Below are 5,768 nucleotides of genomic sequence, written 5' to 3'. Positions count from 1 at the left end.
CTGAAGAAAAACGTTGTCTCTATGACAACTGAAGAACTTGTCACTATTCAGTCTGAGATCAAGAAACTCAGTGATGAATTTGACGTATACCATGCTGACTGGCTTGGAGCCAAAGTCAGATTTGTGCAATTGACTGATAAGTTCATGTCCAATGTTGCAGCCCCAACGCAACAAGAAAATCCTCAGGGTGAAGCATCTGCTCAGCCTACTGAAGAAAATGCCAGCACCGCTGATGACAATCAGGCTGCTGAAGAAACTCAAAGCACCAGGGCTGATGACTGCATTCCAGCCGCTGAAGAAATTGCCAAGGCATCCACTAGTAGTGCGCCTGAAGAAAATGAAGAAGTCAGGGCAACTGCGTCAGTTATGCCTATAGAAATTCAACCAAATTCCTCTGCTCCTCCTGCGCCTACACCAACTCCGATCCTTCCATCTGCATCAGATGTGAAGAAGACCAACGCTGTAGAGCGTGCAGTAGTGAAGAAAAGGAAGGCATCAACTTCATCAGATTCTTCAGCTCCGTAGAAGATGAAGCCATTGACTAGCTCATTTGACAACCCAATTGATGCCGTTCCTATCACAACCATGCCATCAAAGGACCTTGTTCCTTTTGATGAAGAATATGTGATTCCAAGTGAATCAGATGAAGAGATTCCTTCTGCTGCTTCGTCAGAGCAGTTGGATGAAGAAATTGAAGTGGATGCAATCCCTTCAACACCAATTGTCTCCTCGCATATGCCTCAGTTCACTGCTAAAGAGGTCGGCGTTGAAGAAATGGAAGAAGAAGATGTGGACATTGGAAGCACTACTCCAGTGATGAATGATGACTTTTGGGAAAGTCAGCACCCCAACTCTCCTCTGTTCACACCACTCCAACAAATTCCTCAGCCCCCTGTTGCTACTGAAGTACAAATGGGATCTGAAGAACCTTGTAAGACTCCATCTGTCCATGAAGAAATTCCAGCCATGAAAGTGCGTTATATCGACTTGAGGGGGGTGAATAGGCGATATTTATGAATTCTTCACTGAGGAATTTGCCGGTGAGGAAATTCCTTAGCGAAGAACTACTTGCAGCGAAATAAGTACTCAAAAGTATGCATAGCATAACACAAGCATGGTCATCATGATGAAATGAAGACAAGCACAGAGTACAGAAAGCTTAAACACAGGATAACACAAGATGAAGACAAACAGACTGAAGAAATTGAGCTGAGGAAATTGAGAAAGTCTTCAGTCAAAGTCTTCAAACACAGATATGACAATCACACAACACAGTAATGAGGAATGAAAGAGTTGAGGAAATAGAACCAGTAAGCTTGGTGAAGACAATGATTTGGTAGACCAGTTCCAACTGTTGTCTCAGTTGTACATCTGGTTGGAGCGGCTAGGTATTTAAACCAGAGGACACACAGTCCCGGACACCCAGTCCTGAACACACAGTCCAGGACACCTAGTCCTCATCGTATTCTCCTTGAGCTAAGGTCACACAGACCTCGCCCAATCACTCGTGGTAAGTCTTCAGGTGACTTCCAAACCTTCACAGACTCGGTCACTCGGCGATCCACAATTCCTCTTGGATGCTCTAGACCATGATGCCTAACCGTCTGGAAGAAGCACAGTCTTCAAAGGTAACAAGCGTCGGATCCATGCAGGATCAATCTCTTCAGTGATGCTCAATCACTTTGGGTTTGTAGGTGTTTGGGTTTGGGTTTTCCTCACTCGATGAATTTCGCTCAAAGTCCTCGGAGGATGGGATGCTCTCAAATGACAAGTGTCGGTTTCTCTTGGAGCAGCCAACCAGCTAGTGGTTGTAGGGGCGGCTATTTATAGCCTAGGGAGCAGCCCGCATGATAAGACATAAATGCCCTTCAATGATATGACCGTTAGGTGGGTAGATATTTTGGGACAGCTGGCGCATAGCACAGCAACGGTCGGAAATTTGAGGTTCAAATTCCTCAGGGCTATCATGTTCCTCACTGTGTAGGCAATCCGCACTGGCGAATTCCTAAATCCTCAGTCAGAACAAATTCCTCAGAGACCAGAAGAACTTCGTCTCTGTCACTGAAGAATATGACTGAACTGTATGAGATTTCCAATGGCTTCACTCGAAGGGATTGGTAGGTGTAGGATTTTGAGTTGAGCATCAAATGGAATTTTTTCCTTAGTATTTCCTCGACCCCCTATAACAGTACGGTGTTTCCTATGACTCAAGAAAGAGAAAATGAAACTACGAAAACAAAAGTCTTCACGCTTCATGTTCCTCGAACGAATACCAAGTCTTCAAGGTCACACCAATTTCTTCACCTTCAAAGTCTTCAGAAAGTCTTCAGAAATTCAAAGTCTTCAGTCGAAGAACTTCATTTTTAGGGGTCGACTTTCTCTGTAAATATCAAACTCCTCATAGACTTATAGACCTGTGTACACTCACAAACGCATTAGTCCCTTAACCTATAAGTCTTCAATACACCAAAATCACTAAGGGGCACTAGATGCACTTACAATCTCCCCCTTTTTGGTGATTGATGACAATATAGGTTTTCAATGGGGATAAACATATGAAGTGTAAATACTGATATTGAGGAATTTGATTGCAAGATATAGAAGAATTCCCCCTGAAGATGTGCATAGTGAGGAATTTGCTTTTGAAGCAATGCACACTTGAAGAGTTGAATCATGGAGATCTCCCCCTATATCTTGTAATTCATACACGCATTTGACATAATATATGAAGAATTTGAAATGCATGATGCAATATGGTGACTGATGTAATTCAGCATGCGTGCAATAACATTAACGAGGAATGCAGAGGAAACAGCAAAAGTATCAGGTCACCATAGAGTTTAAGTTTACAACTCGATCCAGCAAAGTCTTCAAAAGAACGAGAGTTGCAACTTAAAAAAACGCCCATTTAAGATAGACCCGCTTGAAGACTAACTCAAATTTCTTCCCCTTTGTCATCAAATGACCAAAAGGGTTGAAAATGAGGACTAACACCCCTGAAGAATATCAAGGTGATGAAGGAGCGTCAGCGTTGTTGGGGTCGGTTGTTGGAGTAGGGCCTGCCATAGTGTCGTCCAAATCTTCATGTTCATCAGTGTCACGTGATGAAGAATAGGAGCTGGCCACCAAGGAAGGAACCTTGACCTTCTTGTACTTCTTCGGAGGAGGTGCAGCCCAGTCAAGATCGTCCTTGAGACCCATTGTCTTCAGATCTTCTTCACTATAGACTTGAGACAGAACAGCCCAGGTGCGGTTGAGGATTTCATGAAGGTAGTAGTGGTTTTTCTTCACTGCATTGTGGGTAGCAGTCATGTTGTGAAGAATTGAACCAAACTGATGCTTGACCCATTTATGATTGCGACCAACCTTCTAGTGAAGACTGAGGAGAAGCTCACGGTCAGTCATCACTCTGGGTGCCGTGCCTTGAGGATTTTGCTTGGGTGCGTTGGCGGCAGAGTCATGGGTGGCAGAGTCATCATTGGTGGAGTAGGATGCAGCCTTGCGAAATTGGCCATCCAATGGATGGATGCCTTCATCAATTAAGGCAGTAGCCTTGCCCTTTTCATCAGCTGAGGAAAATGTCCGTTTGAGGACTTCAATTGGGGGCAAGTAGTTGCAATGGTTCAGTGTATCAGCTTTATAGTTGAGTGAAGACCTTGTCCTGATGAATCTCATAATCCAAGGTGCATAAGGCTTGAACTCAAATGGTGACATGGCGACATTAGCCAGAGTCCTCATGAAGAAATCATGGAAGTTGATGGGAATGCCATGAATGATATTGAAAAGCAGATTCTTCATGATGCCAACGACTTCTTCTTCATTTGAGTCGTGGCCCTTGATTGGACTCAATGTCTTCGTCAGAATGCGATAGACAGTCCGAGGCACATACAACAATTCCTTCACAAGGAATTTTGTTCTTGAGGTCTGACCTGGCTTCAAAGGCTTCATCAGCACTTGCATGTAGTGATCGGTTAGCTCAGGTTCATTGTAGACGCAACAAGCACCTTCAAGGGGCGGACTGAGAGGTAAGGCACGAAGCAAGTCAGTAGCTGGTGCCTTGTAGTGAGTGTTTTCAGACATCTAGTCCAGCACCCATGAATTCACATCTTCAGAATTTCCGGTGATCTGCAGCGTTGCATAGAATTGAAGAATAAGTTCTTCATTCCAATCACAGATGTCAGTGCAGAAATTTAATAGTCCAGCGTCGTGAAGAACACTGAGGACTGGCAAGAAGCACGGCAGAGATTCCATGTCCACGTGAGGAATGTGCTCATGATCGAAGACTTTGTCCTTGTCGAACAGCACTGAGGAATAGAAATTTGCCTGGCTGGCAGTCTAGAAATGCCTCTTCCTTATGCGAGCAGAGTCATAAGGGTTGTAATCAGTGAAGAATACATGCTCGCCAAAGAAGGCATCAGTCTTGAATTTTTGCTTCCTGGAGAATGGATCCTTTGGTTTGGGCAGAGGAGTGTCAGTGAGTTGCATCACAACCTCAGGAATCGCAATCTCAGGTTCTTCAGGCTGAGGAATTTCTGGTTCCTCTTCAGTGGCAGCCTGGTTCTTGAATTCTTCATTTTCAGTTTCTTCAGCACTAGCGGCTGGAATGTCTTCATGAGCTTCATCAGATCCCATTTGAACTGTAGTGACTGGGGACTGAGGAATTTGCTGCAGTGGAGTGAAGAGTGGAGAATTGGGGTGCTGACTTTCCCAAAAGTCATCATTCATCACAGGTGTGGTACAACCAATGTCCACATCTTCATCTTCAATTTCTTCAACGTCGGCCTCTTCAGCAGTAAACTGAGGCACATGCGAGGAAACAACTGGGGTTGAAGGGATTTCATCCACTTCAATTTCTTCATCCATCTGCTCTGACGTAGCAGCAGAAGGAGTTTGTTCATCAGATCCGCTAGGGATCATATATTCTTCACCAAAAGGAACAAGGTCCTTTGATGGCATGGTTGAGATTGGAACAGCATCAATCGGGTTTGCAAAAGAGCTGGTCATAGGCTTCATTTTCTTCGGAGCAGAAGAATCTGAAGAAGCTGATGCTTTCCTTTTCTTCACTGCTGCACGCTCTGCAGCCTTGGTCTTCTTCACATCTGATGCAGATGGAAGGATTGGAGTTGGAGTAGGCGCAGGTGGAGCGGAGGAATTTGGTGCAGTTTCTTCAGGCACAACTGATGCAGTTGCCCTGACCTCTTCATTTTCTTCAGGCGCACCACAAGTGGGTGCCCTGGGAATTTCATCAGCGGCTGGAATGCAGTCATTAGCCCTGGAACTCACATTTCAGTAGCCTGATTGTCATCAGAGGTGCTGGCATGTTCTTCAGTTTGCTGAGCAGATGCTTCAGCCGGAGTGACTTCAATATGCACAGGGGCAGCGGCACTTGAAGTGAGTGTCTTCATCAGATTGACGAACCTGACCTTGGCTCCTTTCCAATCAGCATAGTAAGCATTGAAATCATCGCCGAGGACTTTGATTTCAGACTGGAGCTTTACGAGTTCATCAGTTGTCATAGAGACAACGTTTTTCTTCAGAAACTTCTCCTTCCTGTACTATGCTTTCTTGAGTTGCCTGGCCTTCTCATATTTCCATTTTTCTTCACTGATGAAATGGGTCAGCATGTGACTTTGGCCAGGTGTCAACTTGAAATCAGGCATAGGAGTGTTTGGGTCCTTTTGCCAGAGATCAATATAGCCGAGGATCAGCTTTGGATCCAAAAGCAGTGGCACTTCTGTGCCCTTGGCTCTAGCGGCCCTGACTTGCCT

The sequence above is a fragment of the Aegilops tauschii genome, chromosome 5 (assembly GCF_002575655.3).
Source record: "Aegilops tauschii subsp. strangulata cultivar AL8/78 chromosome 5, Aet v6.0, whole genome shotgun sequence".
NCBI lineage: Eukaryota > Viridiplantae > Streptophyta > Magnoliopsida > Poales > Poaceae > Aegilops > Aegilops tauschii.
Note: the sequence above shows the minus strand (reverse complement) of the source record.